We start from the raw sequence: 22,500 nt of genomic DNA, 5'->3' as shown, positions 1-22,500 counted from the left end.
CCTGGATGTGTCTTCTGTATTTTTTTACTCCAGATACATAATCTCTTTGCATCACATAAAGATATCAGTTCAGCAGACATTACCACTATCATAGCTGTTGCTTCCCTTAACCCATTTCTTCTGCAACTTGAAGCAACTGCCTGGCCTGTCTTCAAAACATGTAGAGAGTGATTAAAACATCCTCTGTCATAGAAGGTATCATACACAGATTTAGCCCTTTGGTCATTTTCTTGACCGCTTTTTTTTTTTTTATGGAAAAATCTTCACCTGCAATTTTGAATAAAGTGTAGGAATATTTGGAGTTGGCTTCCCAGCATTTTTTGTGCATAATTCTCACCAGTTGCACTATACGGAGTTACACATTGTGAATCCATTAGACTATGAATTATTTTAACTGTCCATACTTTTCTCTCTGCTACACCATTTTACTGATGGCAATGAGAACTTGATGTAGTATTGATGAACATACACATTGAGCTCCAAAACCTGTGATTAGTTTTGTGGGTAACTTCTTCCATGAAGGTATTTTTCTAAATTGACACATCACTTGTTGACTAGTTATTATGTGTAGATGGATTATTTCAATGTCTCTGGAGTAGTAGCTTCCCACTACCAAACAATTTTTTCATCATAAAATGTAAAAAGAAAACAACACAAGCAGCTCCTAAAAGTCGAGCCTGTATCATGAAAAGGAAAATGTAAAAAGAAAATAGTCCAACTACCATGGTCCAGAGAATAAACAAGTACTTTAGTAAATATTTAAAATGAGCATGAAATGATAAGCATTTTCAGGTAAAATAAACCCTTCATCAGATCTAATAAAACAAACATCACAAAACACAATATAGATTATAAGCACCCAATCATATTTCACATATCCCTTACCTAGCTACTTAGCAAACATACATACATTAAACTAAAAAATCAGAATACCATTGGTAAAAATTCAAAAACATCACTGGTTAAAAACTGCCTTCCGTAATGGCTTCTAAAGCCATTCAGAGGGAGATGCATATTGAATTATGTTGTATTGAATCAAATACCATTGATTAAAAAAACAAACTACTACTGATGAAAAGTAATTGGTTAAAAAACTGCCTTCCATTCTAACAGATGGAACCAGTCAAAAAGCAAGTGCATAGATAATGCAAACAAACCATTGGTTTAAAATTCGAACTGTCATTGTTTCAAACCCTTTCTACAAATACCAATGAGATCAACTTGAAACTGAAAATTTAGTGAAAAGACTATTTGCTCGACAACCAAATGAGATTGGCAGAAAGCATCAGCCAATCTTTGAAGTACATCAGACACTAAAGAAATTTATAGATATAAATTTAGATGAACTCCATCATATATAAATAAAGCTGTACAAGTCAAGATATAAATAAATGAAGAAAAAAATGCGTACATAAACAGTATAAACAGAGATTTTAGATAATACATGACTACAGCCATAGCAACAAATATAATACTGCAATAACAAATAACCAAAAAAATAAATAAATAAAACAGAAAAATAAATGCAATTCATGTCCATGTCTTATAAAAACAATTAAAATCCTCAGTGACCAAATGTCCACAAACTAAGATTGCATGTTGGTTCAATGACTTCATACTTACATAAAAATATGTTAACAGAATTCACTATTTACTCATATAGGGGTATGTCAATAAAGTTCAATGGGCCAGTATCCAATCCAATCACATAATTAAGAAAAAGCCTCATGATATAGGAACCTGGTGAGTCCCTATTACTGTGTTTATATAAACCTGCAAATGCGATGACAAAATAATGGATCATAACAGTATTAGTCCAATCAGGTAGGGAGAAGAAAAAGTTAATATCCAATTGTAATCTATCACTGTCTTACCAGAACACTTGGTAATTACAAACTAGAATTGCAAGATGCATACAGTGCACATTCAATAGAGAAATATCTGCTGTCCCAAGCAAATCAAGGACCCAAAGCCTTTGAAGACAGTTACTGACTGAACATCAAAACCCAATGTCTCATCACTTGTAATCCAGATCAAACCTTCATGTTACATGACAGTACTAGTCCGAACAGGTAAAATAAGGAAAGAGCTGATATCCAATCATAAACAGTTGCTGTCTTACCAGAACGTTTGCTAGTTGTAACCTGAGATTACAAGACACATACATCACTTATCCAATGAAACAAAAAGATATCAACAATCCAAAGCAAACCAATCCTAAAACAATGATCCAAAAAAATTATTGAATACAGCTAATAGCCAAACACCAAAGCCCAATGTTTCATCTCTTAAAATTCAGGTCAAACCTTCTTATTACAAGGTACTCTACATCCCTTAAATGCTGGTTTAAGAGGAACGTATCCATTTAGTCCTGGTGCCTTATCGGACTGTAAATTAGCAACTAAGTTCATTTCTGCAATTTCAGTCTGGTTAATGATGTCTCCACCTCTATAATTTTCAGACAAAACCCAAAGAACCATAAAGCAGAATGAATGCCCTTGAAAAGCTAGGATGTGTTTGGCTAATGGATTCTTGACATCAGCATTGCAATTAATCCTTACATGCTGTATAATTCTCTCTCTCAACTGTCTGTTAGTTTTGCCAATATAGAAATTGTAACATACTGTACAAGATAATTCACGTTACTAGTCTTACAGTCAGCAAATAGATGGGGCTTGTATTTCTTCTTTAACTTAGGATGTATAAATTCATTCACACAAGAAATATATTGACATACTTTGCATGATCTACATGGGTAGGTGTCAATTGTACTGCAAATTTGGTGATTGTGTGATCTCATCCCTTGCATAAATGTCTCTTTAAATTAATACCTTTATTAAAACAAAAGGATAGATGATCACCTACTATCCCCTTTAGTTCATCATTTGTGACGATCTTCCAGTTTTCTTTAATGACCTCACATATTCATCTGACATCATATGAATAAGTCCACGTCATCCTGATGCACTTCTTACTTAGTGTATTGGTAGTTTTACCATATATTTCAATATTCCTATTCAAGAAAAATGGTCACCCTTTCATGTCCCTTAGGCCCATATCCTCAGTTATGAGCCTGTTGATCTCTCCTATTTTGTAACCCCTTGATCTAAAATTCTGTTCAAAGTGTTGAGAGGCATGCATAAAATTGTCATCTCTGTTAGAAAGTATTGATGTTTCAATAACTGCCCTTTCATAATATTGCATGACTAGGGTGCATGCTACTGCAATGGAGTACATTATTCTTCCTACACTCTTTCCTAAACAGATGAGTCATGATAGTTCCATCTCTTTCAATCTGTATGGAAACATCCAAAAAATATATTTCTTTCATTTAGTATTTCATACTATATTTAAGAAAGAGGTGGTTCTCTCAAAGTATTGTATAAAGGCATTCAGCTGGTGCTGTGTACCATCCCATAATAGAAACACATCATCAACAAAAATGTTGTAATATAAGCCCTTATGATATAATGGATGGTTGTTCAACACATATTCTTCTTCCCATTTGGCTAGCACTAAATTGGCATAACTGTTCACGCAAGGTGTACCCATTGCCACACCCTACTTCTGCCAAAATATCCTCTCATCAAACATAAATATATTATTTTCAAGTATTATTTCAAAGTAGCATACAGATCACCATGACTGTCTCGTTAATTAACTCACTCCTTTCATGTAAAGACACCCTTATGGAATCAATACCAAAATCATTGGATATGACACTAAATAAAATTTGCACATGCAGACTGACCATATAATAACTTGAATCATGCTCATAGTTGCTTGTAAAGTCAAACAGGGACGTTAAACATTGTTCTGTGACTCTAAGTACTGAGGGTACCTTACTCGGTATAATGTTAAATTTTTGTTCAACAAATATGGAAGCAGGTTCGGTGATCCATCCATCTCCAGAGATGATAGCTTGAAGTGGAGGGTCCTTAAAATTCTTATGGACCTTTGGGAGACCACTAATAACAGGAATATTGGGACTATCAACATTCAAATATTCATAGAGCTCTTGTGAGATCATTCTAGTCATAAGCATATCAAAAAGAATTTCTTGTTCCCTGTTAATAAGCTTATTGACTGTTGATTTTTTGACATCCTCGTAAGTCTGACAATCACCCAGCATATCAAACATCCTATTGATATAATCTATCTTGTTTTGTAGGACTACGGCCCCACATAGTCTGCTGGCCTAATAGTGCTCTCATTTTTATTGGTAGTTCTTTCAAAGCACTCATTTATCCTGAAGTCAAATTATAAAAGTGATGTTTGTATGGTTCATTCAGAATGTGTGAAAACTCAGTTTAAAATACTCTTAGAAAAGTCTCAATAGTGAGGTGTTGTGGTATAAAAATACTGGGTTTTTTGAAAGCATTTCTATTATTTTCAGATTGACGTCCAAACAAACTCTTTAACATTACATTCTTCCCAAACAGTTTAAGATCCAGTACCACATCACTTAATTTCGATGGTATGGCAGGAACAACGGATAACCCTTTGTGAAGCAATGAATAATGTTCATCTTTCAATGTAAAATCAGACATATAAATTACCATTGTGTTAGCATCTAACTTTCTTTGGTCAATTGAATCCTGTCAGTTGACAATTTCCTCCATGTGTGCTCCCTGCTCTGGGACATACCTCTCAACCTGGAAACATCAAAAGTCTGGACAAAGGCCCATGAAAAATAGGTACAAATCTATATGCTGATTAACATAAACATTGCATACATAATTATGTAACTCCACCCACTCCAATGGAATTGTGCAATTGCAACTTTCAAACAAAAACTGAAGAACAGACAGCAAAAATATGGCTCCAGAGTCCCCCTGCAGCCATTCCAATGTCCCTTTACTTGGCTATTTCACCCAATTTACCATAAACACTGTAATGTGCATACTGCTTTACTTCTACAATGATTATTTGGATTTCGTTTAAAACTTTTATTTTACATTTTATAGCATAAACACTAATAGACATCTGCTAAACAAAGCAATACAGTCTCACAATGAAAATAAACTTAGCATTAAAGCTTCTTTGCCCTTGAAACTCATATTCATTGAAACAGCATTGAAACCCACATTAAAAAAAATGCATCTGGCCCCTTGCACATGAAACACATGCGTTCATTGATACACCTTCCTGACTGTATTAAATTATATTCTTTGTATAATACAGCGCACTTGCTAGAGCGCATTTTAAATTTACTGTTTTGAACATTTTTTTCAGTAAGCAATGTAACAATAATGACAAAACTGCCCAATTCTGAACATTTCCATAGAAAAAGTCTATTCAAACTTTTACAATCCACCAGTATCAGTAAATATGCATAATCTCTGCAGAAGTAAAAGTCATCTAAATAATTCAAAATTAAAGAAATCTGTAACTAATGAAGAGATTGCTGCTAGCAATCAACTTTATATTTCATGTTTCATCTACAAGTAAAGTGCCTGTTGCCCTTGAAGAATAAATTGCCTATGTTACATTAAAACATGATAAGCTAGTAATATTTCAATAGGGAATGGATGTCAAACTGATAGGTTCATAGTTACTAAATATATCCACCAAAGGAGGACAATCTCAGGACTGCAGCATCCACCCCCTTTAAAAGTACAACACAGTACAGTAGCAATCCATCTACATACTGTGGGAGTAGAACCCACAGCCTTCTGCAGCAAAAACAAGTATATTACCTGCTGTGCTACTAACAATGCAATTAGGGTTTGCATAGGCTGCAATAAACTTTTCTTTCCCTGAAGAACTATGCAGCAAAAGAAATCAGGAAAAAGGCAAAATTTATTTGGGGGGACAAAGGCCCAAAACCTGGGACACATTTTAAACTTTGCTTGTATAATCTTTGAAAGTTGCTAGACTAAAATGTTGTGTTACCATATGTTTCCTGGAAGATAGGAAGACTGAAACTTAAATAGTTATCGTTATTTAGTTAAATCAGTTCTCACTGATTTGCCAGAAAGCCACAATTTGTATTTTTATTTAACATTTGTTTACCAGGAAAGTCTAAATTGGAACAAAGCCAATTTTCAGTAGAGGCCCAGGTAGAAATGCTCCAGATGCATGTCTTTGTATCATAGGCGGAAACCAGAGGTCCCAGAGAAAACCCACATAAACACAGGGAGGACATGCAGACTCCATACAGAAGGCACTTCAGCCGAGAATCAAAGCAGAGAACTTCTTACTGTGAGGCAACAACACTAACACTGCACCATCCAAATTTTAAGAGGAACAGACCAAAAGTATGAGCCAAACATTCCAGACATTCTGTAAAAATTTGTACAGTTGACAGCTATAACTCCTTCAATCAGAAGTGGTGGTATTGGTAGAAAACTCAGGCTCTTGCTCCTTGTACCTAAGGTACAGTGTTTGAGCCTGAGTAAAGCTAACCATCAGTTTTACCTACCTGGGGCATTTTACACACAAATACACACCATTCCAACTATATGTAGCAGTTCCAAATATATGCAACAGCACAAACACACACACACACACACACACACACACACACACACACACACACACACACACACACACACACACACACACCATTCCAACTATATGCAGCACACACACACACACACACACACACACACACACACACACACACACACACACACACACACCATTCCATTATATGCAGCAGCACACACACACACACACACACACACACACCTTTGCAACTATATGCAGCAGCGCACACACACACACACACACACACACACACACACACACACACACACACACACACATATACACAGACACACACACATACACAGATACACACACACACACACACACACACACACACACACACACACACACACACACACACACACACACACACACACCATTCCAAATATATGCACCAGAACACACGCACACTATTCCAACTATATGCAGCAGCACACACACACCATTCCAGCTATATGCAGCACACACACACACACACACACACACACACACACACACACACACACACACACACACACACACACACACACACACACACACACACACACAGCATTTTAACTATATGCAGAAGCACAGTAATAGCAGCAATACTTTAACTAGTGTGAAAGAACAAAACACACTTCGGCTATAAATATTCAACTAATGCACAAACACACTTTAACTGTAGAAATTCACCTAATGTACACACACACACACACACACACACACACACACACACACACACACACACACACACACCTTTCCAACTATATGCAGAAGCACGGTAATAGCAGCAATAATTGAACTAGTGTGAAAGAACGAAACACACTTCGGCTATAAATATTCAACTAATGCACAAACACACTTTAACTGTAGAAATTCAACTAATGTACACACACACACACACACACACACACACACACACACACACACACACACACACACACACACATACACACACACACACACACACACACACACACACACCTTTCCAACTATATGCATAAGCATGGTAATAGCAGCAATAACTGAACTAGTGTGAAAGAACGAAACACAGTTCAGTTATAGAAATTCACCTAATGCAAAAACACACTTTAACTGTAGAAATTCAACTAATGTATACACACACACACACACACACACACACACACACACACACACACACACACACACACACACCCCATTCCAACTATATGCAGCAGCACGGTAATAGCAGCAATAATTCAACTAGTGTGAAGGAACGGAAACTTACTTTAACTATAGAAATTCAACTAATGCAGCAGGAGAGTAATTCAAATGCTTGCAGATTGAATGGAATGTTCCCGTTCTATATATCATCAATAAGTGCACTGTGCAGTGCATAAGAATAATTGACCAGACTTCACATAAGAATAAGCAGCACATAAGAATAATGGACCAGACTTGTTTTCCTTACCTGAAGGAGCTAGGAGCTATGGAAACATATGCATGGTACTTTTACACTGCTGCTGCCCATAAAGTACAGTAAATCAGTCAGTCACACCCCTCAAGCCCTCAAACAATTTATACAGGCTGGCAGGCTGCTCATGAAGCTGACATCATCATGCACGTCCCTGCACGCGATGATGTCATAAAAAAAAATAATCAAAAAAAAAAAACCTGGAAAATTCTGGAACAAAGGGGTCCACTCGGCAATTAGTGGCACCCATTTATTTGGACCTTAAAACCAGTAAGAATTTGGTATGGTTGAGAGGTATGCTCTGGGAGCATGCCATTCTGCTTGTCCATGGTTGTTTCATGCTCACTGGGAGTTGGTGAAAAATTGATGTTGGTCCAGGATATTCTTCCAATCTAGCCATCTTCTCAGTGTTGTTCTGCATTGAGATATGCGAGTCATTCTTACTTTCAGGAGCAGTGTCATTCTTATCAATGGTATTTTTGTCATGTGTCTCAAGACTTTTCACTATTCATCACTAAACGTGCAGATGTTTCTGATGTGATCTCTTTATCAGGAGTATATTGTTCTGTTCTGGCTTGTTTGGCTTGACTGCATTGCCATACAAAAATATGTTCCCTTTTATAATCTTGGAAGTCTCTCATTTATTTCTTAGTTTTGATTTGTTCCAATTTAGAATGATAAGTGGATATATTATTATAAAGATCATCCAACTTATTCAAGAATATATCAGCTGTATACTTATTTTCTATATTCCATTGTAAGACTTCCATGTTGCTGGCCAATTCTTCTTCCATGGGTTTCAAAAACTCAAGAAATAATCTCATGTAATCAAAACTCAGCTCAAAGTTTGAACCAATGGCAGTTCAAATTTTAAACCAATGGTTTGTTTGCATTATCTATGCACTTGCTTGTTGATTGGTTCCATGTGTTAGTATGGAAGGCTATTGTTTAACCAATTACTTTTCATCAGCAGTAGTTTGTTTTTTTAACCAATGGTTTCTGATCATTTAATTCAATATGCATCTCCCTCTGAATGGATTTACTAGCCATGATAGTAGGCAGTTTTTAACCACTGATGTTCTTGAATTTTTTACCAATGGCATTCCGAGTTTTTAGTTTAATGTATGTGTCTTTGCTGAGTAGCTAGGTAAGGGATATGTGAAATATGATTGAATGTTTATATAGTGTCTTCTGAAGCTTGTTTTACTAGATCTGATGACAGGTTTTATTTTACCCAAAAGGATTTATCTTTTCCTGTTCATTTTAACTGTCTATTAAAGTACTTGTTTATGTTCTGGACTGTAGTAGTCGGACTGTTTTCTTTTTAGTTTTCCATCATATTCCCACAAGTCTTCAGTCATCTGTGATTTACAGCAATGCTCCTATTGGCTCTTTTGTAGTTATAAAATGTTCTCTCTGAGCTGGCTTATGTTCTATATTAATATAAAGCATTTTCACCATTTTTTCAGTACCCTCATTTATACTTGACCAACAAAGACATCTGTGCGCTCTCTTCTCTCTCTCTCTCTCTCTCTCTCTCTCTTCTCTCTCTCTCTCTCTTCTCTCTCTCTCTCTTCTCTCTCTCTCTCTCTCTCTCTCTCTCTCTCTCTCTCTCTCTCTCTCTCTTTCTCTCGCTCTCTCTCTCTCTGTGTCTGTCTTTTTATTTATTTAAATATTTATTTATTTTATTTTACATTTGTTAACCAGGATAGTCAAATGGATACATGTCCATTTTCAGCGGAGGCCTGGGAGAAAAGCTCCACAGATTAAATAGCAAACAAGTATGAGATTATACATAGCATGCAAATAAACATTGGTAAACACAAGATTTAACAAGGTTACATACTTATAAAGTATAAAAATACAATAGCTACATAGTTAGTACATTAGTTCCAATTATTGCATTTCCTGAGACAAACATGAGTAAGAGGAGGTTGGGTGAGATGTTAGGATTAAGTTTGTGACTAATAGTAGAGTTCTAAGTTGGAATGTGTATACTTGTGGACTGTCTGGGTAGATATATAACTCTCTACAGTTTGTCAACCCTTGATAGCCCTTGTGAGTTTCTTTAAGGACTTCTGCTCTCTGTGACGTCAGAACAATGATTTGCTCCTGGTATAACAAAGAGACATTTGTGTTTTAAAGATCATGTTCTTATTGTAAAAAAGTAACACAGCACATGCCTTGTCTATGCCCTTTTGTCAGGCAATGTATTTTTTTCATAACGGATTATTGTTTGTAGGTCAGTGTCTTATTTGGTAGCATATGTAAGGATTTCCTTTTTGCTTATATTCACTGTCTGGTTTAGCATTACAGTTTGCATGCACACAGTTTCTGATACCAGACTCAATCAGATTTGTCATTGGGTTTCCTGGTAGTGTTTCAAGCACTACTAGTTGATTCCTGGCGCATGCACTGCATTGAATTGAAATGTCTGAGTCACTTTAGTATTCTTTGACATCTTGGAGGCACTTTAAGTTAATGAGTAGTGAATGGTTTATGGTCTGTTTGTAGCTTGTAAGTCTTTATTATTCCCATGTCCAATAATGACACAAGCAGACACAGAGCCAGTGCAATCATTTTATTAGCAAACAGCAAAATGTTTTCTTCTGGCCAGTATTACTGCAACAGTAGGCAACATACTCCATGACAGTAGTAACACAACTGTTAATCCAACCTTCAAGCCACCTATGAGGCATACCCCCCTTCCTACTGGTTGGCTTGTCCAACAACAGTGGCTGTTTGGACATCTGACCATTATAATGATGCAGCATTGTGAACTACTAACTCACCTTGACTAAAAGTCAGACCACCTGGCTTAGGAAAGCATGGGGAAATCTCACGGGGAAAGTTTGCTCATCAACTCTCACCAGATTCCAGTTGTAGCCTGTCTCTCCCCTTTCTTGGCTATAATCCATTCTCTGGTGGCTGCATGTGGCCAGCTTCCCCAAGAAAAGAAATTTTAGAGCCATGATTTGCTATTGACAAAGCAAAAGAACTTACAAATAACTGGGATATGCTAGTCACTAAGCAAAAGGCTATCATCAACCACCATCCTTCCCACACTGTATGCATGACTCAGCAACACATTTGCAACATGCTCTTTCTTTCTTCCTTTTTTATATATAATGATTGGTACATTTATCAAAGACATTTTTATACAGATGAACCATTAGCAACTCAAGGAATGTCAATATTGTTTAATCATAATACACTTTGAGCACACATTGGCAAATGCAAATTAAATAAATTAAAACCTATATCAGGCAAATGCATAATAAGGTGTCTGTCTATAAAGTCCCAGTACTTGAGCACATAAAAGACCATAAAAGGAGCTGGCTTAGCTACACAGTAGTTTATAAACTTCCAGGTTGCTTCAAGAGTTGAGGGGGAAATTGCACTCTGCCAACTCAGCCTGGAGATGATGGCCAATCATACTATCAATGAAGCATTGAGCTCTCACTGTGCTCATATTAGCTTACTGAAAATATTTCACAACAGTTTCCACTTTGGGACTAGTCCAGTGTCATTCCCTCTTAAACTCGCTGGGAGACCTGGTAGATTAAGTCTTTAAGGGCTGAAGCCAGTTTTTCCATATTCAAGCCTGGAGAAATATGCCATATCACATCACAAGTAGCTGGACTCAGGGTCAAATGTCTTCCATTTGACCATACAGCCACTCTCTTTGCTGCTAACATTTTAAAACGTATAGAACTATGGGGTGATAATGACAGCACCAGATATGAACATGTGATTACTCAATAGCAAGAAGAGTAAAATGTAGCTGAATCACTGCAGTTAAATGTGTGATGCCATATGCCAATCTTTGTTTGGCAGGATGACTAATTAAATAAAGGAAAAGGGAAATTATACCATGACCCCCCATTAATATTCCAAAACGTGCACGCTGATTGGCCAGCGTGCATGTTGTAAATCGACTTATACTAATGGAAAAAGGTCCGTCGCCGGACTTTTCCATTAGTATAAGTCTCTTTTAAAACACTGTCTCGCTATGTTAAAAGAGTTCAACATAGCGATACATGTTTAAAAAAAACAACGGAGATCTCTGTTGCTTTTTTTAAAGCTGTCTCGCTATGTTAAACTCCTTTAACATAGCGACACAGTGTGTAAAAAGCAACGGAGATCTTGCTTTCTCTGTTGCTTTTTTTTTAAACCTGTCTTGCTATGTTAAATGGGTTTAACATAGCGAGGCAGCTTTAAAATAAACGGAGATCTCCGTTGCTTATTTTAAAGCTGTCTCATGTTCAACCCATTTAACATATGAACAATAAAAGCAACGGAGATCTTGCTTTCTCCGTTGCTTTTGGCCACAGCTCTGATGTACTGCGTAGGCATGCGCAGTACATCAGAACTGCCGCGGATACCAGACAGCTGCGGAAGGGCAGCAAAGAGGCATTATACAATGCCATTATTTAAGAAAAGTAATTATTTCTTTTCTTAAATAATGTCATAGTATAATAGCAATAACTCACTTCTGGGTGTGGGTAATGCGGGATTTACCCACAGTTGTCTTTGTTTGGTCCCTCGAGCTTCGCCATTGGGACCAAACCACGCCAACCGTGGGTAAATCCCGCATTACCCACATCCAGGCGTGGGTTATTGCTATAATCACCCATAGTGAAGGAAAGTGAGTAAGGCATGAATGCCTAGTTACTGTAAAGTAGTCTTTGCATCAACAATTTTGTTGATAACTAGCAGTCTGTAGAGTGAGTGCATGGTGGATTTAGAATGCAGAAGTGATGGAAACTGAAAAGGTAAAAATAATTATTAACGTCTTCAATGCAGGTAGTAACTTCTGGTAGTCAAACTATTTATCCAGTGCAAAACAAGCAATAGAAAGTATTTAGCACAATAATGAGTGACAATTTGAGTATTAAAAAGTTATCAAGCGATAAGCAATGCAAATGGTACATAAGGCAGTACAAGAGGATTTATTAATGAGTTGAAATGATGACTAAAAGCAGGAGTTAGTAGAATAATGGTACAGCAGTTAGCATTGTTGCCTCACATCAGGAGGTTCTCTGGTTTGATTCTTGGCTGGGGTGCCTTCTGCGCAGAGTCTGCATGTCCTCCTTGCATTTGTATGGGTTTCCTCAAACATTCCAAAGATATGTGTCTGGAGTGCTTCTCCCTAGGCCTCTGCTGAAATTGGGCTCTGTCTCAGTCAGACCTTCCTGATAAACAAATAATTTCATAGTAAACAGGTTGCCTTTGAAAATGTGGATCCTATTCTGATTGGTCAAAAAACATTTCCAAAATATTAGATGCTTGTCTACATTAATAAAACATACCCATAATGCATTTGCCTTTACTTCCAGAGTAATGAGCCAATGTTAAGTAAATATCATCAGCCTCAAATGATGTTTGCTTTTGGGTCACCATACAAAAGTGCAGCATGACTAAAAATTATACATGTGAAATAAAGTTACGGTGTCAGCCTTGAGAAAGTTCAAAAATATGTTTTTTATGTCACAACTTTATTTTCCAGAGGTACTGATAGCAGAAAAGGGAGACCTAATATATTGATTCAATATATTTCAAGATATGAGGCAAATAATTCTCATCCTCTCTGATCTAGCCCATTAATTCATATGTAATCCCCAAAACTTCGTAACTTTTTAGCTCTTAAACCTCTTCAAAGTATCACCCTTCTCCATCTTGTATCTCCATTTCTCATGTCACATATCTCATGAAATAACTACATACACTATGAACCCTTTTCACTGTGTTTATTAAAAATGTTTGTATCAAATAATTTTTATGTATGCTTATTATGTTTTTTCCACTATTATTTTTTTGATAAAATGTATTTCTTTGTATGTATACATTGTAACCCACTGACACCGATAACACTAAAATTGTAAAACTGTGGAGCTTTTCTCCCCAGGCCTCCACTGAAAAAGGGCTACTTAGCTCAGTGGGAGTAATATCGTCAACAAAAGTAAAATAAATTAATAAATAAATAAAAAAATAAAGTCAAGTTCAGCTGCATGAAAAGTCTCTTAAGGTTTAGTCTTCGCAGGTGGAAGAACATTTATAAAGTGTTCCATCAAGAAGTTTGTTCGAGCTAAACTCAAGGAGGTGACTGTGAATAAAAATAAAAACAAAATACACAAGAGGGATTACAGAAGCTTTAGACTGTTGTGGGATCTATTAACAATTGTTCCTTCTACTGCACAGAATACCCTTCCTGTCATCAGTAAAATTACAAAACAAGTATAATATGTTAACTGATACTATCAAGTCTGACTTGGGCAGTAGAAAGCACTACTGGCCTATAAAAATGCTCATGGGATGAGCAATATTTAACCAAAAATAACTTGCTACAAAAACAAAAGCTCATTTGAAAAAAAATAACAGTATTTAGAAAAGAAACACCTACAATTTGAGGGAGTATTCAATTTTTCTTTTCTCTTTTTCTTTCTCTTTATTTTTGTTCGTGGTGGTGCTACAGTAGCATTGTCGCCTCACAGTAAGACGCTATCTGGTTCGATTCTCAGCTAGAGCATCTTCTGCATGGAGACATGCATGAATGGGCATACTTTCGTTAAAGGTTGTGCATCAGGCCTGGCAAGCCGGTACGTAAAAATCAGTTGCCAATCATTAGCGGACCGGAGTTCCGCTGTGGCAACCCCTAACCGGGAAAAGCCGAAGGACACAAACTTTAAATGGAAAAAAATTAACTCTAGCTATTGATTCTTTTTTATAAACAGTGTAATTGTACTGGTGGTGCTTGTACATCTATGTCTAAGCATAGTGGATGGCCCATATAGATGCATGAATATTTCTATTATGGCTTGTCAGATGGCTGAATCACTGTAAACAGAAGACATTAATTCATAGCTATTCAACTAAACTGAAATAAGATATGACAAAAAGTGGTGCAGAATCTAGAGGAACTGGGTAATGTGGACCTGCAATGAAAAGTCCAAATATGGGGTTTGTTTATTCATACATAAATCCTGATGGTGGTAGAAGATAAAAATTAAAATTATGCAAAAGGAGGTGAAATAATGACAGAGGCAGATGCTTGGGAAAGTATACTGATTTTGTATAACATAAATGAGGTCATATGGGATGGTATGGCCTTCTAGAATGATCTGCACTCCATTCAGCCTGTTATTATTTAACACCTTACAGTTTATTGAAGTCTCCAGGTATTTCTGTAGTTGCATCCTACTGAAGCCTCTTGGCATATAATGTAGCCTGTTCATATTTACGTTAATAATTCCAAATTTTTCATAGATACAAGATTTTGAAAGATTTCTTCTTAAAGCTTGCTTAGTGGACAACACACATGCACTGATATTTCACCTCTGTCTAGTGCAACTTAAGTGGTAATATCTGATGTTCATATACTATTTATTTATACTTTCATAATTTTCATATTTTTCTAAATATCTTAACAACCAAGTGATAGGCATATTGCATAGCCTCACATGAAAGCTCAAAGGTAGATGAACAAAATGCTGCTGACAATGTGTGTATAGCTTGAGTGGTTATTGAGATACTGTACACTGATTATAAAATGTAACAAAATTAATATTTACTCTGACTTATAAAATCCAGTTAAATACCTGGGATGTAATGAATGCTTCCACTTTAAAGATTCATTTGCCATGAACAGCTTGCCATTTATACTTCTCTGACAACCCTTTTAGTTTTAGAGTTATGAACATTTGTTTGAAATGTAAAACTATAACTTGATTTTTGTCAAAAAGCTCAGGATGCAACCAATGAAAGTTAGAGTACAAACTTGCAGAGCTCTGTTGGAGAGAATGAGTTAGTATTGGGGCTCACCATGTTATCATGGAAAGGACATGAATATAGCAGCCAGCTGGAAAGACTAGGGAAAGGGAAGGAGACACAAAGGGCAATGCAGTCAATATGAAATTTATATAACAATTTACAAGTAATTGATAATTGGAGGTAACTTCACTCAGGTAAAAAGACGTTGCTTATTATTTTCTTGACAACACCATTTCCATCAGGTTATATTGTCTTTCAGTCTTTAGAGTTAATAAACAAAGTACGAAAGTTTGCATTCATATTGACAAACGTTTGTGGTCAAATGGAGGGAAACTGTTGTATATATTGAGAAAAGAACTGGGAGGGAAGTTGCAAACAAAGAAAGAACCTTGATTTATTAGACAGGGTAGATGTCCAAAAAAATGTTAAATACAAGAATCTAACAATATAAAGAGGTTAATCTAACAATATAAAGAAGTTTGAGTAAAAGGATGTCCTTTACTATGGTACAGTTCTGAGTAGTGGTCCTTGTTTATTGCAGCAATAAATATGTGATAGGAAATGCAATGAGTAGTAAAATGAAACAGACAAGAGGGAAAATAACAAATGGAAAAACTTGTTAAAAATCATGGAAAATATGGGAAGGTGAAACAACCCAGATTATTACAAAAATTCAACATGGTTAAAAGGAAAGGGAATACTCGTGAGGCTAAAGATGTCTATGACAGAATTAAATGGATTACATATTTTTACTGGAACAAGGGAAAAATTAAAATGATTGGCATATCATTCAAAATGCAGGCATTATGAAGCCACACTTCTGACCTTGACAAAAGAGAGTAGAGTGCGTCAGTATAAACATCAATAAATATTACTAATTATGAATCAGTTTTATTGAAAGTTTTATAGTGCACCACTCTTAGAGTAGAGGCGAAAGAAGGAATGAAGGAAATCTGGTGAGGTTTCCCACTGGGAGATTCCTTTTGAGTACAGATGGTCAAATGGATGGAAGGGATGTACTCCAGATGACTAATAAATGAGACTAACTACTAGATAAGATGGACTTACAATGAACTTCTGTAAAATATTTCCAAGAAGATCTTAGTTAAGTGTTTACAATCATTCTCATTGTAGCAATTGCCAATAAAGATGGGTAGATTATTATACACCACAAGTGAGACCTTAATAGCGATATAGTCTACTTCAGGAAAGGGTACAAATCTTCCTGCTGTTTATCATCTGATTCTGCTATGCAGGTGGATGCAAAACTATATGCCAAGGCTCCTGCAGCAAGAATTGAGTGGGTATGGTTGGGTGCATATGAAGGGATCAGGAAGTGTTCATGAAACTTCATGAAAGTGAGGCTCTCTCTTTTATTTCTCCAAATCTTTTGGGGTTTTTATACTATGATGGGAATGGACCCCATTCCTTAGTCAAAGTACAATTAAAGTTCATGAAATTTGTATTGTTGCAATCCTTGATGTCAGCCAAAAGTGCTCTTCACAGCACCTGCAATGTGCCCAGTAATGACTCCTTCTGAAATTTGTACGGGGTTACATAGATTGGTAAGATATCTAATTACAATTGTAGATTCTTTTTTGTAAGACCCATTGCTTCTAGTACTATTGGAACTGTATGGGCATCTTTCTTCCACATCACTCTTGATTCTGCCTGCAGATCCTGATATTTTATGACTTTATGTCTCTCTGTACGCAAGAAACTGTAGTCACTGGGTGTAGTGATTTCAATGATCAATGTTACTTTTGTCTTCTTTTCTTGGACCATTATATCCAGTTTTCTAGCATTTATCTTTTGAACTGTTGGTAATGGATGATCCCATGTGATATAAACTTCATTTTCTATGATGTTTTGTGGCTCGTTTCCAGTGTTTTTCAGCCACTTCAATACCATAATGTTTGCTCAATCCCCAGTGCAACAGTCTTGCCACATTATTATGCCTTTCAGTATACAGTCCTTCTGCCATTAATATATCACAACCAGCAACAAGGTGTGTGACTGTTTCCAATTCGGTTGTACAAAACCTACATTTGTCTGTTTCTCCCACATGTTCAATAGACTTTGTAAACCAGCGTGTACATAGCCCACTATCTTGGGCTGCCAATATTAACCTTTCATCTCTTAGGTTCATAGGTTTATAGGTATAGGTAAGTACTAGGCTATTATCTCTAGGGCCTATATAAGCCTAGCCAAAAGGTACCCTGGCTTTCGCCACCCAAGAAAATTATTTTCCTGTGCCCCTGTTGAGCAGAGCCACAGAAGTAATCCCCGGAGTGAATTTCCTATTTCCCATTAAATCATCAAGATTTTTCTTGAAGAGTGCTAATGAGGAACTTTGTTTGATATAGATAGGTAGCTTGTTCCAGAGTATGGGAAGTCTCTGGGACAGGAATCTATCCCTCCAGCATGTTCTGTTTATTGTGGCGACAAGGGTTAGGTCCCTAGAGCATGTAGCTCAGAGGGATTGGGATTTCTTTAAGTGGAGCATGTCCAACAGCTCTGGGTTTGACATAACTTTGTATGTTAGGCAGAGATTGCCTCTAAGTAGGTGATATGCAATGGAGTAAAGCTGGAGTTATTTGAGACGGTCTGCGTAAGGCATCTGTTTGAGTCCAGTAATCCTCTTTGTGAAGTATTTCTGTAGCCTTTACAACTGTTGTAAATGTCTTGTGAGGTACATACCAAAAGGGACGTTGTACTCTATAGTAGGTCTAATGAGTGATGAGTAGAGGGGAACAATGACCTCTTTTTTCCTGGATGCGAAACTTTTTTTTGTGATGAAGTGTGCCATGTAGAAGGATTTCCTGACTACTGTGGAGATGTGATTATCAAAGGAGAGACTACTGTCCACCTGTGTCCCAAGGTCTCTTATCATATTTTTGGTATTAAGCAGACTACCGCCTATGTAGTAGTTCATGGGTACAGAGTTTTTACAAAAGGGGATGACGATGCACATTTTGGCATTGAGCTTGAGGCCATGGCTTTAACACCAGGCATCTGTCTCAGTGAGGCCCTTTTGTAGGATGTCCACATCGTTAGGAGTTTCGATTATGGCTCCAAGTTTGCAATCATCTGTGAACTTCATTAGCCAAAGACCTTCTGTCTTAACCTGTACTTCAGAGAAGCAGATACCAAACAGGAGAGGACCCAGGACTGAACCCTGTGGTACTCCACTTGTCACTGATCTGAAGTCGGATTTGGAGTCTGCAACTTTCACAGTGTGAGTTCTGTCAGTGAGCCAGTTGGCAACCCATCTTGTGACATTGGGATTTATACCTAGTTTAGTGAGTTTATCTATAATTCCAGAGTGGGGAATGGTGTCAAAAGCCTAGCCGAGATCTAGATAGGCTGTGTGAACCACCTTACCCTCATCTACAGCTTTGGTGACTGCTTCAAAGACGTCTATCAGGCTTAGGAGACATGATCTGCCTTTTGCAAACCTGAACTGGGTGGGGTCCAGAGTTTGGAGATTACCAATGTCTTTGTTTATAAGTTTCAAGATGATACGTTCCATAACTTTGCAGACCAGGCTCATCAGGCTAATGGAGCGGTAGTTCCTGGGGTCCGTGGTGGTTCCCCCATTGTGGAGTGGGATAACCATCACTGTGCGCCATTCAGTAGGCACAAAGCCTGAGGTGAGGCTATGATTGAACATGGTACTTAGGTGGGGTACCAGTTCATTCTGTAGTTCGTGTAGAACACAGCCTGGGATGTTGTCAGGTCCCATGGATGCTGTGTTCTTGGCATTGGAGAGTGTGGTTTTTACCTGTGCAGCCGTGATTACAGGAACTTTGCATTCTTCTGGTATAGAGATGGGCCCTTTATGGGGTGAGAGGGGGGTAAAGTTAGCACTGAACCTATCTGCCAGGATGTTGGCAATATCAGTCTGTTCTGCATATTTAGTGACATTGTGCTGTAACTCAGCAGATCTGAGAATTGCCATTGATATTCTTGACATAGCTATAGAATGCTTTGTGGTTGTCTTTAGAATCAGTGGCAATTTTGTTTTTGTAACTAGCTTTGGAGGATTTTATGAGGATCTCAGCTTCTTACTGAGGCTGACCAGGGAGTTCCTCCAATCATGGGATTTTACTCTTTTTTGCAACAGTTTCTTCCTTCTTTTGTAGAGTTTGTTTATGGCAGGGGACCACCAGATTGGCTTCCTTTTTTTGGAGGATAGCATCTTGGTTCTGTTAGGGATAGCATGATCTGTGCACTCGTGTAAGTGCTTATAAAGTGCAATTGTATAGGATTCAGCAGTCGTACCTCTATTGTCCATCAGTATGGGTGTCGTGAAGTTTGCCACTTCTGTCGTAAGAAGTGTGAAGTTGTCTTTGGAGAAATTTTTTACGGTGGTTTACCTAATGGGGGGTGGGGCTGGGATGTGGATGTCTAGGGTGATTTCCTTGTGGTTGGATCTGACAAATGAAGAATTGTAAGTGCTTATAAAGTGCATTTGTGTAAGAATTAACAGTTGTACCTCTATTGTCCATCTGCATGGGTGTTCTGAAATTTGCCACTTCTGTCTTAAGAGGTGTGAAGTTGGCTTTGGAGAAATTTGTTATGGTGGTTTCCCTAATGGGGGGTGGGGGTGGGATGTGGATGTCTAGGGTAATTAGCTTGTGGTCAGATCTGACCAACAAGGAATTGACCTCTAGTGTGGAACACCGGTCGCCCATGTTGGTAATGACCAGGTCAAAGATATAGCTGCCCCTGCTGAGGGTGTGGATAAGTTGATCCAAGGCATTGGAATTTATGAATTTCAGAAAACGTTGAGCAAAAGAGTTGGTACATGAGTAGTTTTCCCAGTTAATGGTGGGGTAGTTGAAATTGCCCATTCTTAGGGTGTTTGGTTGTACCCTAATATTTTCCAGTGTATCAAGAAATGAGGAGTGGGAATCCTGGGGCATGGTGAGGAATTTGTAGCAAGCTACAATTTGGATTGCGGTCTTGCCCAGAGTTAGTTTCAGATGCATTATGCTGAGCAACTAGCCTGGAGGTGTGGATATCCTTAATGAATATGGACATGCCTCCGCCTTTAGTCTTTCGATCCAGGTTAGGTGGCCGAAAGGTATGGTATGAATTATAACCTGGTAATGCAGGGGTGCTCTCTGGAGCCTTGAACCAGGTCTCTGTCACTGCATAGATGTTGATGTTCTCCATTTTAAGGAGTGCTCCGAATTAGTGCATTTTGAGATTTAGACTTCTAGCATTGAGTAGCATTACCCTCTGATTTTGCTTGCTTGTACCTGTTACGGTGGTGAATTTGTCATTTGAACCTTGCCTAAAAAAGGCACTACAGGGGTGGCAAGAGCCAAAGAACCATAGCTGGTATCGGGAATCCCAAGTTTGACAGGTGCAGGTCATCTCTGGCAAAGCATCGTGGTCTGTCGATCATGTCATCTCAGGCAGACAGTTACTAGATCCCCTTAGAATGACACCAGAAGCTTAGCCAATTGTTGAAGTCAATAATTTTGTCCTTGTGCTGTGGTATCATTCTGGGTGATGGCAGAATGCTACTCAGGGCTAGAGTCATACCTGCCTGGGCTACAAGATCGGAGAGCTCCTCCATGTCTCTTTTCATGTAGTCCAGGGAGGTACATCTCAGATCATTCACACCAACATGAACAATGACATAGTCATATTTGTACTTGTTGTGGAGTGAACTAAGTGCGTGCATTATGTGGTGGATCCTTGCACCTGACAGGCAGCTGACAGTAACTTTCTCCTTGTTTAGCCTGGTGAGTGGATCATCACTGTGCCTGACTATAGTCACCTATGACTACAGTGTTGGGTATGTTGTTATGCCGTATGGGCTGTGGTTGAGTGGCACACTGAGTCTGTGGGCTATGTGTCATTTGGGTTGTGTTGGGGGGGTGGAGTTTGCTTGCTTTTCTGCTTTGGAGGTCTGTTGTTTGAGCAGATTTTTATTGAGAACCTCAGCAAATGTAGGTGTGTGTCTCTATGTGTGGATTTTGGTGGTGTAGGTTTAGTGGGACTATGTGATGACTGTGGTGTGGTGCAAGTGTTTACCTTCTCCTTCTGACTGTCAAGTTCAGCCTTGGTTGGAGAGAGCTTTACCTCCAGTTTGGCTAGATAAGTGCATCTCTCACAGGTTGTGGTGTTGGGTGGTAGGAGGAGAGGGTTGTCTGTGTACATGAGACAATTTCTACATTGCCTCAAGATGCCCAGATTCATCAGGTAGGCAGGAGAGAACACTCGGAGCTGACCCTTGGACGTGCCTGAATAAAAAACTATTTTCCTCTACACAAGTAAGGAAAGTAAGTACAAAAGCTGTTTTCCTCTAGGTAAAGAAGAAGGTTGAGTGCTGTAGTAATTTGTAGCTTATTTAGTGCTAACAACAAGTTCTGAACAAGTTCTGAGCACGAATAAGCAAATTCAAGTGCTAAAACTAAGAATCTGTACCTGGATCTTGTGGTAGATAGGTTACCTAGTGCTTACCACTCCCACTGATAAGCTAGAAGGCTTCCCTCCAACACAGAAAGGCTTTGGGGGCTCAGAAGCTTACAAACAGTCCTGGTTACAGCAAATCTATATCTGGACTAGACTAGTCACAGGAAAGGCAGGAAACAAGTTTAGAAATTATTTTTTTTTGGAAAGTAGAAAGGGAGAAATGAGAAAAGGAAGATAATTCAAAATTAAGGACCTAAGTGGTTTACCCATCACAAATGTTCTCTCTGTATTAGGTAGAATAAGCTATTGACACTAGACTGGAATACAGCTGGGATAGAGCTGAACAGATGGAACTGGTAGGAGTGTCTGAAGTCAAAGTATGATCTCAC

This window comes from Protopterus annectens, chromosome 2.part2 (assembly GCF_019279795.1).
Source record: "Protopterus annectens isolate FY-2018-M chromosome 2.part2, PAN1.0, whole genome shotgun sequence".
Classification (NCBI taxonomy): Eukaryota; Metazoa; Chordata; order Ceratodontiformes; family Protopteridae; genus Protopterus; species Protopterus annectens.
Note: the sequence above shows the minus strand (reverse complement) of the source record.